General features: G+C 45.2%; 1 protein-coding gene across 1 annotated transcript in view; it reads left to right on the top strand.

Annotated features, from left to right (window-relative positions):
• The first annotated feature begins 595 nt into the window (after positions 1 to 595).
• MFAP3L (microfibril associated protein 3 like) overlaps positions 596 to 12,097 on the top strand; it is a 44,324-nt gene continuing 32,822 nt past the window's right edge. The window contains exon 1 of the mRNA XM_024568778.4: positions 596 to 1,334. The gene's annotated coding sequence lies outside the window, so the exon portion shown is untranslated. The remainder of the gene's footprint in view (positions 1,335 to 12,097) is intronic.

Below are 12,097 nucleotides of genomic sequence, written 5' to 3'. Positions count from 1 at the left end.
GTCAGGTCCTGACCCACTTCTACGGGTCTGAACTTGGGGCAGGGGGTCGGTGGCGCTATTTTGTCAAAGATCGAGAGAAGAAAGAGAGGAACTGCTAGCTGCTAAAAGCCTCCACTCTAGGTGACAGCAGTCCCTAACCCTGCAGCGGAACAGGACCAGTCTGGCTGCGGGAGCCACAATTGTCAGTGTGTGGAATCTACCTTCCCGGGTTTTGGCAGGAACCGTAGAGGAGGGACGTACTGGACTAAAAGGACCGCTGGGGGCGTGGCCAAGGGGCGGGCCTAGAAGAGCCAGGGAAAACTAGCTCAGTCCCGGACCCTGAAATTGACAGCCCCTGGCAAATCTAAAGAAAAGGGGGAGGGGGAGGGTGGTGGGAGACGCTTACAGTGCAAGATCTTGCTGCCAGATACATGCGGGCGTTTTAGACTAACGCATCTTTTTCATTTAAAAAGCTCCATTTTGTAATTAGAACAAAACTTAGGAACTACAAATAACAAAATTAAAAAAAAGAAAATTTAAAATCCCTGAACCACACCACTTAGAAGTCACCAGTGAACGTCCTGCGTACTTTGTCCAGCCTCTTATGTGTGGGATTTAGAACTGACAGCGGAGTAACCTGGGAAGGCCTGTGAAACTTTTGATCACAAGGTGGCTTGACAGGTGGCCCCGGAAATAGGGTAGGTTCGGGGGCTGTGTGGTTGGTTCTCTTCTGTCCCAAGATGGTATTCTAAGAAACCTATTCCTGGGTGTCCCTGAACAACTAGGCGGCACGACACTCAGAAAAGTTGCGGTGGAATCCTTGGTTGCGAATGCGTCTCAACTATCAGTCACGCTGCCTAAGCGCTACAGCATCAGAAGTAAGTGTCCTCTGCTCCGGTAGGTGTGCTGCAGTGGAGCCCAGTGGGCCACCAAGTCCCGCCCCAGAGGCTACGTGGACTGAATGAGGGACTCCCAGGAACACTCTACCCGCCTCCCGCTCTGCGGGTGGATCGGAGGCTCCCACTTGTTCCTGCAACACCGCCTTTCCCCCGGTGGCTGCTGCGAAAACCCGGCGGAGACACCGCGCCCAGTTCCGCGCCTCCGCACCGCCGGGCGAGCCGCACTGGGCATGCTCAGCACCAGCCAGCTCAGGCTCCAGTGGGTGGGAAGCGCCGCACTCCCGGCGGCCGCCCGCCGCGCAGCCGGCTTCGTTGCAGGGGCTGGCGGAGGCAGCTTGTCCGCAGTAGGTGCTGCCGGCTGTCAGAGGCAGAGCGCGGCGCAGCGGCAGCGGCAGCACTGAGGCTGGCCATGGCGAGGAGCGCACCGCAGCCACCTGAGTGGCACGGCAGCGTCAGGTTAGCTGGGGTACCGGCGAGCCGGGGGTGCGGGTAGTGGAGAGCACCGCACCGGGTGGGCGGTGGAGTCGTGGCTGCGACTATTCCCGGGGAACTTTATCTGGTGCTTAGGTCGGCGGAGCCCACGATGCAGCCTGCACACTTGTGAGGCAGCGAGATCCGGGCAGCAGGCTCCTGGGGTCGCAGGATGTTTCAAGATCAGTGCGGGGCGGGACCGGTGGGGGCAGATGGACTGGGGGACAGCAGCCTCTCAGGCTTATACCAAAAGCCTCCTACGGCGTGGAACGTGGTGTCTACCGCGCTACCGAGGAACCTCACCGGTCTACAGGGGGAAGGGGCGCAAAGGCGCGACAGGGGCTTTCGCCTAACTCCAGGTCTCTCGGGTCACCGTGCCTCAATTTCCCCGAAACAGAAGATAGGGTTTACTATCCTGTCCCGGAAGGCCCTGAGTTCGGGTTCCGGCTGTATCCGGGAGAGCGCGTCCTCTTGATGCTGCAGGAGTGCGGGAAGCTGTGAGTGCCTTGAGCCGCCGCCTCGCGACTGGAGCACTCGAGTTTGTCGCATTTGACTCAATAGCAAGTTCACATCGAATTGCTTTATGGCTTGGAAAGGGAAACGTGCATCCTTGGCTTAAAAAACAAAGTAATTGCAGAGCTGATTTATTTTACGCTCGACCATTAACCTGCCTTCCCCTCCAAAAAACTGGAGCATGCAAGCTGCAAGATTTATAAAGCAAGCTAGCAAAAAAAGGTTTGCAGTTCTATTATCTGCTCACACTGTAGAAAATAATATACTATGGTTGTACTGCCATTGTTTTTAAGGATACTTGTTACAGAAAAGTTTGGTTACTGTAGCAATATTTATTTTGTGTTATCTTGGCTTTATAGTAAGAAGTGGAAAGCCTACCATTGCAGAAGCTCAATGTTTTTGTAACGTTTTCTCACTTTTGTTTCTAGATGAAACACATTTTTTTTCTGTTGCTACTATGCTGAACATAGTAAAATTATTCGAGATGAAATGTAAGGTGAAAGGAGATTTATTTTCAGAAGAGTAAGTTAGAACAATGTAGTTCTACTGACATTTTACTTTTACAAAAGCAATTTGTAGATTCCACTGTGACTTCTACTCTTGATTTCTCCTAAAATATTTAGTACCATTACCATTCTTAGGATTATTGGACCTAATAAGAACAAGGCTATCAATCCTTGTTTTAGTAGGAACTAGTTCTTCCTCTAACTAAAGCTATATTCTCAAGCTTATTTCCATAAGTATCACTTAATGGGCTCAGTTGTTTTGTTTATTAAGCTTATTACAAAACTCCTTGTTTGCATTCTTGATAGACCGTAACAGACTTTGGAGGTGCATTGACTTTTCGTTGGGTTGTGACTAGCTTTTAATGTTTGTTCTTGACTTCTGTGGCTGTGGTTGTAATTCCAGCCGCCCTGGATGGTGTCCCCAAGTGGGCTCCATGCTGTGCCTGTACAGAACCAAGATCTTATAAAAGGAAAGGCTTGAAATGTCCAGACAATAGCAACAAATGGTTTCTATTTCTGTAAGTTAGGCCTGTAATCTTCCATTTTAGCCAAATAATTTGGTGTTCATTGTTCCTAAACACATTTCTGAATACATTTATAGAATAATTTAGACATTTGAAAAACCCAATACAAATATGCAGAAATTTTGCTTCCCTTTTCTATAAAAATGCCTCCGGTTGAAATCTCCCATGAAGCAATGCATATGTGCACAGCGTATCCTGTACAGCAGGCCCAGTGTTCTCAGGCCACATTCCCAGGTGGAAGTTAGTACTGTCTCCCCTCACCCTTGGCTTTTTCCGGACTTAGAGGAAGCAACTAAACCTTAGTTTTCCCTTTGTGAGTGTGAGGTTTAATACAGATCAATAGGCCCCTTTTTGGGGTCTGAAAATCATATGTATATATTAGTTAGGAAAGACAGTGAAACAACGAAATTTTAGCGAAAGACATATTTAAACACCACTCTTGGCTTCAAGAATGCCACATTCTCCTCACCTAAAACTAACAAAACCAACAGGATTTAGATTGAGGTGGGGTTTTATTATTGCTAATGAAGAAAAAATAGCGAAGTAGTTTTGTATTCAAACTAGGAAACAGGTAATTTCTTCTCTTTTGTACCTAACTGTTGGGTTTTTGCAGCTCAACTGTGTAAACTTTGCTTCATTGGGCTTTCTGTTCTATTTTTTAATGCAGGAACTTCCAGATACTGGAATACCAAATAAATATTGTGGCAAAGTTGTTTTTAACCTCCAGCACAGTACAGTCAGACCTGTCAGATGAGTATCATCTGTTTAGAGTTCATGAAGCATGTAGATAGTATCTGCACTAACTCAGCATCTGACCAAGCCTTTGGGGTGTGGCCTGCCCTTTTCTAGCCAAACCCAGGAGGACACTTAAAACTTTCACTGTTGTGATCCATGGCAGATTACATCGAAGTTAAAAATGGCCTTAGATGCAAATGGTGGGTTTTAAGCATGCTCTAATACTTCCCTGGAATAGTTAAAGGATTAAGGGGTTTGGTTGATTATGTGATAATATCCAGGTAAGGGCTGTCAGATCTAGCTTCAAATTGTACTCAAAACAGAAGTCCTGTGAATTTACTAGTCTTGCCTGTGCCTCCACCTGGGGTCTTTCCTCATTAAAACAGCACCTGCATTTTCCTTCCCCTCAATCTTCATAGTTAGGCCCCGGAGGCTACAGAAATGAGTAAGACGCAGTGACTCACAGTCCAGTCAGAGAGACAGGCTTGAGGAAAGATGAACTACAGTGCAGAGTAAGTGCTGCAGGGGCGGTGGCTGCACAGGGAACTGGGGAGGGTTAGGAATGAGCCCCCTGGGTTAGAGGAGGAGGGGCCTCAGGAAAATGGGGACACATCTACAGGACTTTAAGGAATGCCTTAGGAATTGGGTAGGAGAAGCAGACTTCTAAGCAGAGAAGTAGACTTTGCAGGCAGAAAGAACAACGTTATGGTAGTAGAATGACAGCCCTTCCTCCCCCAAAAGATACTCACTTTGGGACTTTGCAGATGAGATTCAGTGGAGGATCTTGAGATGGAGGGATTTTTCAGGATTATCTAGTGGGCCCAGTATAATCACAAGAGTTCTTATAAGCGAAGAGGGAAGCAGAAGTCAGCATCAGAGTGATGCTGTGTGAGAAAGACTTGACCAGCCATTGCTGGCTGGGAAGGTGGGAGTGGTCCACGAACCCAGGAATGAGGGCAGTTTCTAGAAACTGGCACAGGCAAGGAAATGGATGGTCCCCTAGAGCTTCCAAAAGGATAACAGCCCTGCCAACTCCTTGATTAACTCATTATGACCCATGTTGAACTTCTAACCCACAAAATTGAAAGAAATAAATGTGTGTTAAGTCACTAAGGCTGTGACTTATGTGCCATAGAAAAGAGCCATAGAAAGCTAATGCGGCCATACACAAAGAAGGGTTTGGTGTGATGGAATAATGGGCAGGGGCAGGAGCAGGGCAATGAAGTGGTCCTTTCATTGTGAGAAAGTCATGTCATGCAAAGGAGTTTGGATTTTATCCTATTATAGGAAAACAATGGGAAACCAGCAAAGGATTTTTAAACAGGAAGGTGCAATGACCAGTCTGCTGCCAGATTCATCTTCCCCAAAAAGCAGTGTGTAGCTAAATCTCAAGTTTCACAGGGCATTTTGACAAAGCGTATGTAACCAGAGGTGATCAGTGATGGATAGAGATCTGGAACCAGCATCTTATGGGATTTGGTTTTCTGAAATGCTCTGAAATGACATTTGTAGGCATGTGTGAAATTAATAGCTTAAGAAAACTTGTGTTCACAATTCCTAATAGAAAAGCAACATAGAAAGTAAGGCAGAAAGGCCAAGTTGAATTTGACTGCTTTGTTTCTGCCCATTGTCCTCTCGGCACACAGCTGCTCTGTGGCTACATACCATGCGGTCATGAGCCAAGAGCTGCAAAAGCTCAAATTTAACACAGTTAACTTGAGCATGTTGTTATGTCATCTGGGCCAACTCTGACCAGTTGGTAGAAGCTGCTTGCAGTGCTTTGGGCTTCTACGGGCTCAGCAGAGCAACTGCCAGGATCAATTAGCAACGTTTGCCATGGGCTCCATGTTTGCTGGGGGATGGGTGGTAGCTGTAATATTAGATGTTACAATGCAGAAGTTGACCTAACTGCTGCATTAAGTATACGGAATTTAGTCATTCTTTCAAACATATTTTATTCAGTCTCTTCTATGTTCAAGGGCTTGATATCTGTCCTCTAAAAACTTATAGCCCAGTTGAATGGACATCTCTGTGTCTGGAAACCCTAAACTGAAGAAATCTTAGTGTTACAGGAAAAACTCTGAATTGAAACTGAACTGTATGTTAGAAGAAGTGAGGAAGAGAGAAACAAATTTTTCAGACAGCATGGTAAAGAAAGCCATAGGCTGGCAAAATCTGATACTGGAAAGAACAGTAAGACTTGATTAAGATTTATACTAATGAAAACAAAACCGTACATCTGTATTATGTAGCCTCTAGTTACATAACTTTTTGATATTTTTACCCAAACTTCCCTATATAATGATGCAATAATTATTGTTTTCCACTGCAAAGGAAGAGCTCAGTGTGAGTGGTTCCTCTTTTTTGAATCTCTTTTGCCTTGGTCTCTGGGGTATGTACCCTAGATGTTTTTTCCTTTTCTAAATTTTTTTTTTATTGCTCTTTCTCTGAGTGTTTATCTTTCCAGTTTTACTGGGTTCTGACCTTCGTCTTCTCATCTTGTGGCCCACTGTGTTCTTTAACTTCCTCAGGACTGCATCAGTCACCCATATACCAAACCTATATCTTCAGATCAGCCTCTCTCATCTGTTCATTAATTAATTCACTGATTCATTCAACAAATATTGATAACCTGAGATCTTATAATCTGGTGGAGGGACAGATGGACAAAAAAGACAGTGACAGTGAAAACATGAAGTTACAGGTAAAAGTCAGTGAGAAAAGGAGTGCCTGGGGCTACCTGGGGTGTGCTGGAGTGGTAAGTAGGGGTCCACCAGTTGTGCAAGGTTATGGAAGGCAGCATGGCGAAAGACACAGGTTCAGGGGGCTTCAAAGAGTTCAGGAAGAACAACATGATAGGGATGGGGAGGGGATGCTCCAACAACGTGGTTAAAGAGGTAGATGGGAGTCTGGCCATGAAGGATCATGTATGTTCTGCCAAGGACTTCATAGTTTTATGCTACTGACAAAATGAAGACATGGAATATGTTTTAAATCAGATCGTTTAGAGTCTTCTGACTTCTGCAACAACATGGCGTATGGACTGGAGGTAGGTGAGACCAGAGGCAGGTCAACAAGGAAGGAGCCTGTTAAATGATGCCAGTCAGAGATGATAAGCACAATACCATGGAGTGGTAGCCATGCGGGAAGGAAAGGAAAGGATGCAGTTGGATTATCCATGCCAACTACTGGGGAAATGTGCAAGGCACACCCTCTCAAGGGATTTCTGGCTTAAAGCAGTTCTCTGGGGCTCTGCTACCAAGTGCAAGGCTTTGGGTTACTAAAGGAACTAACTTCTGCATTTGCTTAAGTAGGAGGAGCTAAAGTAAGGAAAGAGTATACACAGAGCTGTTTGTGAGGGAAGAAGTCAAAACTTCATCACCACAGGGCATAGATTTATAGAACAGACATCAAAGAAAGAAGAACTTAATTCCCTGATGGTTTTCCCATTTGTGGACAGAAGCATTTGGTGTTTGCCAATCAGACTGAAAGGAAATTAGTGTGGGGAAGGCTTACCTAATTCTGGATTACAAACTAACTGTTTTAGAGTCTAGGCTGAAATCAGCTCTTTGTAAACAGTGGTAAAGAGGAAGTTGGCTGAGCAGATTTTTAAATATAATCCCAACTCTTTCCTTCCATTGAGGACTTGAGTTGGCTCAGGGTGCCAGGAAGAACACAAGGGGAGGCTTTGCTGCTTAAGGAAATAAATGGGCTGGGGTAAAGTGCTCCTGAATTATCCATTGCAGGGGCACAGGCAGTTCAATTAAGGCCAGAGGGTGTGGCCTGGGGCTAAAACAGATCATTGTGATCTGTTTACGAGAGCAGTACCTCTCCTAGACAAGATGGGATGCTTCTGTTCCTGGGTCTGTACTTTTCTGTGCTCTCCTGAAACTAGTGAGAGCTCTATAACATTTATAACAGTGGAGACCATCCCAAGTCAACAAGCAGCTGACTTTTTCTCAGAAGCCAGGCTCCCATGTAAACAGGTAGGCAGATGCATAAGAACTGTGCCTTCTTAAAGATATAAATCCACTTTCCCTGGTCCTCAGCAGAGGAAAGTATTTGAATGAAAACTGCATTAGTGTTTGCCTCCAAGATTCACCCAATACTCGTAGTAATCATTGATGTTCCTTGCTTCTCAGCTGCTATTATTAATTTCATTTTGTAAATGTGGGCTTCCCTGGTGAAGCCAGACACTGGGCTGCTTTGCCCTGCTGCTAGCCTGCCTGCACTTCTGCTCTGGCCCTCTCTCCATCCATCTCTTTGCCATTCCTGCTGTCAGCCCCAAGTGGGAGGGAAACTTTTTCCCTTCAAGCTTTGGACAACCCTAGATTACTTGGTCTCTGAGTGAGTCTTTCTCTTATTGACTTCCTAAAGCTTTTTCTCCTTTCTAAAACACTCTTGAGGAACTTGAAATTAATTGCAAGAAAACATTTGAGTATTACTAATCCTTCGCTTTATTGGAGGCTGAGCATTTCTGCCCAGTGCCTATGAACCCAGGACCTGTAGTGGACTTTTGATCCTCCCCTGCCTTCTCAGGGCATCTCTTCCCCACCTCCAGGTCATGGCCACCTCCCCTTCTTTACTGGGGTGAGCATTTTTACATCCTAAGTAACAGATCATCTGTCCCAAAGTCCTCTTTACCATTTCTCATAAGAGGCCCTAGAGGCCTCTTATTAAAAGAATTTTGGAAGGGTGCCTAATATCCAATAGAATTTTTCTGGCTGGGCCTTGCTAAGACACATTGTAACAGATTTTTATTTTTAATTGTCATGCCATGTTTATTTCCACCCCTGCTTGTCTAAAGTAAGCCGTTACTCCTGCTGGGAAACTGCCCTGTCTCTTTATTCATCTTCCAGGACTTGGCCAACCCCAGGGAATAGTCTGTGACCTTTCCAGCTGGCCTGCCACTGAATTTCTGGTGTTTACCCAGTTTGGTGCTTAATTATATATGACTTTGTAAGCAGATGTCATCAAAATTCTAAGCACCTTTAGGGTTTTCTTTTTTAAATCGCCATAAGAATTGGTACTAAATTGATAATAGTGGCCTCATAAATACTTTGAGTTCAGTTAATTGATATGACTGGCTCCTCAAAAATTCTTTGTGGAAACCACTGAGTCCACATTTTCAACTTTCTTCTGGTGTTTTATTTTCCATTGTCACACTGAAAGTGTCTAGGGCCACTTAATTTGGGGGATTGATTGATCTTAGGATATGTGCAAAAGTATTGCTCTTATGTACAAAATTTAAAAAAAATTAAATAGTCACAATATTTTTAATTATTATTTTAAAATAATAATTATGATGGTTTGGACGTCTGTGGCATTTGGACTATTACCCAAGCCGTGGCATTCACTCACTGAGACTGTGTCCAGGTTCCCAGAGCCTGGCCTGGGTCCAAAGAAGTGTTTCCAGGAGGGTTGGTAGTTTGGCCTCTGCTTCTCTCACTGTCAATGTGTACAGAACCACACAAGCCTGCACGTGGCTCAGTGTGGTGTCAGATCAGATAACTTTTGTGGTAGTGTTTTGTAACCCAAAAATGCTAGGTGAACATAACAGACTTTATCATGCTCTTAGTAAGAATTAAATTGAGCAAAATTTGAATTGCAGGGTCTCTTCTGGACTGTCTTTCACTAAGATCCAGTTCTTAGTAAGAGGCTATTAAAAACACTTGGCATGAGCGATCAGAGAAGTGTTCGTTATGCAATTCCTCTTTGTGGAAATGGGCTGGTAAAGGAGGAAGGAAACGACATATCTCAAGCTTGTTAAACTACCCTTTCTGGGTATAGAGCATATTTTTTCAAATAGATGAAACTCTGATAAAGGAAGAAACCGCGGGTGATCCAGTTCTGTGCTGTAGCTCGGAATGGCCCCAATCAGACAATCACAGCGATAGGGAGTGAAGACTGGTTTCAGCATTTTGCAATCTAAACTAAGTAGGCAGTTGCTTTTCATTTCACCAGTAGGAAGAACATATATCTCAGGGGATGAGAAAACTTTCCCCTTCCCTTCTGTGTTAGTTCCTCTGGCTGGGCAAATAATTAAAATGACATAAGATAAATTAACAGGAGAAAATCAAGCTTTAAAAGTGCACATGGGGAATTCACATAAGCATGAAAATTCCAGACTGTGAGGCAAAGTGAGATATAGATGCCATTCTGGACTAAGGAGGCAGAAGAAGGGGTCTAGGACTTGAATTAAGCAATTCACCGGGAGATGGAAAAGAGTCAATGTTTAGGAAGCAAGCATTTGCTGGGCCCTCTTGAATCAAGGGTAGAGGGAAGACAAGACCTTTATGAACTGGGCTTTGCTAGATTCCTGCTTACCACACCTAGATCAGATTAGACTGTAGTTACCTATGATGATAGTTCTCTTCCTGGAGCAGGTACTCTGTCTTAAATTCTTTTAGGCAGTAAGTGGGAAGGCAATAAGGTTCTTCCTGAGCCTTCTGGGCCTTGATTGTTTTCAACTCAAAATGATCTGCCTAACAGAGTGGCACTTGTTCTGGACCCCCACACAGGCACAGAAGTTAGTCCCCATTAACTTACTCATCTCAGACAATGCCCCAGCCTGGATTCCCACAGCCCCCTCCTGCTCCCTTAGCCTCTGCTCCCAGGGCCCTGTCTGGAGCGCCACAGCCTCCCCGGCTGTGTTAGGAAAGGAGGCAACTCCAAAGACTGACTTTTAAAGAAATCTTAGTTGATATTTTAAAGTTAGTTTTGTGATAAATAATAGATATATTTACCTAGAATTTCTAATAAATGAGTGGAATTTGTCAGAAATGCAGGGCAAATGTAGCTGCCCAGTAAGTTAGTAATATGACCAAATGAAAGGGCATAAAAGTAATATAAATTCACTCAGCAAATATTCAGGTGCTTGGCTCTGCAAGAAGCACATTTCTAGGCATGGGGGACAGATAGTGACCAATGTCTGCAACAGAAGCCCAGTCCTCTGGGAACTTAAAACTTAGTAGGGGCAGACACATGCACACATACATGGTAGGTAATGTGTGGTAGTTACCAAAAACATGGGCAGGGTAAAAGTAGACAGCAGGTGATGGAGGCAGAGCCCACTCTTTTGTGTAAGATGACTAGGGAGGGCTGGCTGACCAGGGGACATACCAGCAGGTGCCTGAGAGTCAGAAAGGAAAAGTGTGGGAGTGAGTGTTATAAGTATCCAGGGAACTGCTTCCAGATGGAAGGAATATCAAGTTCGAGGTGTCTGGTGTCTGTGGCACATTCCAGGATGAGCTGAGCCCCGTGCGGCTGGTAGGGAGTGAGAAATGAAAATTGCGAGGCAGCCAGGGACCAGATATCACTGAGGCCGTGAAAGGGCCTTCTCTAGCTTTCACCCTTGAATGAGGAACTCCTGCAAATGTACATTATAATAACTTATTTTAATTTTCTTCAAGGTATTCCCCATGTACAGATTGTTACTAATCATTCAAAAAAAAAGTAATGAATGCCTCGTGCCTAGCACCGTCAACAAATATTTGGGCACCAACCATGTTTTGTTACAGGGGAATTTTCATGATAGAAATTATACCCAAGTTGCAAGAGCAGACACAATAATTCTGTAGGAATTATCCAGTGAAATGAAGATTTCAAGGCTCCAGGTGAGGGTACTGATAATCACCAGCCCCTCGGTGGTACAGCAGAGATTTACAGAGCTAGTGGCCCTTGGTCTGAAGAGGAAAGTTTGGGTCAGTGGTGTGGGCAAGGGTGCTAGGTTGATTAGCCCCATTAGTCCGGGTAGCAAGGCACGAGCAGCAAGGCTCAGTCCTTGTGCTGAGCTGCCCCAAGAGTGGGCTTGAAGGGAGAGGCCTGCATCTGTAGCCCTGAGGAGCATCCCTACCTGGCAGCCTCCCAGCTGGCCCATCCTGCCTACCTTAAAGAAGCCCTACAGGAATCTGAGCCGATTCACCTCTGCAGTGCACTGAGGACAGCTGAAGGTTACCGATGGGGATGTGGGGGGAGGGGGGGTCCAAAGACTTTGGGAGCTTGAGTCTCTGTTCTCCCTCGTCATGTAGTCCAGAACATAAGGGATATACAGAAAGTTGCATTTTCTATGGAGAACCAGTTCCCTTGTACATGCTGGGCCCTGGGCCATCCATTGAATCACAAATGGCTTGGCGATCATAGTACCTGGCCCTGGTTGAAATCCCTGCAGTGAGATCTTCATCTGTACATGAACAACCCCTTGTTTTTCCCTTCTTGTCTCCTCACCGCACCATTTCTTTCCTTTGCCAGCCCCAATCACGTCCCTGGCTGCTGTTCTTGGTCACAGAATGGTAGAATTGGGAGGGACCTAAAAGATGGGCCTGTGGCTCAGAGAGATCAGCTGACTGCCAGAGGCCACCTACTAGTAAATGGCAAAACTGTGGAAAGGAGCTAGTATGGCACTCCCAGTCTGTGAGTCTTAATCCTAAAAGGCTAAATGGGCCCACTTTTCACCTCAAAATTTCTGTTC

The sequence above is a fragment of the Desmodus rotundus genome, chromosome 9 (genome assembly GCF_022682495.2).
Source record: "Desmodus rotundus isolate HL8 chromosome 9, HLdesRot8A.1, whole genome shotgun sequence".
In the NCBI taxonomy this organism is placed as follows: domain Eukaryota; kingdom Metazoa; phylum Chordata; class Mammalia; order Chiroptera; family Phyllostomidae; genus Desmodus; species Desmodus rotundus.
Note: the sequence above shows the minus strand (reverse complement) of the source record. Positions and strands in the feature narration are given on the sequence as shown.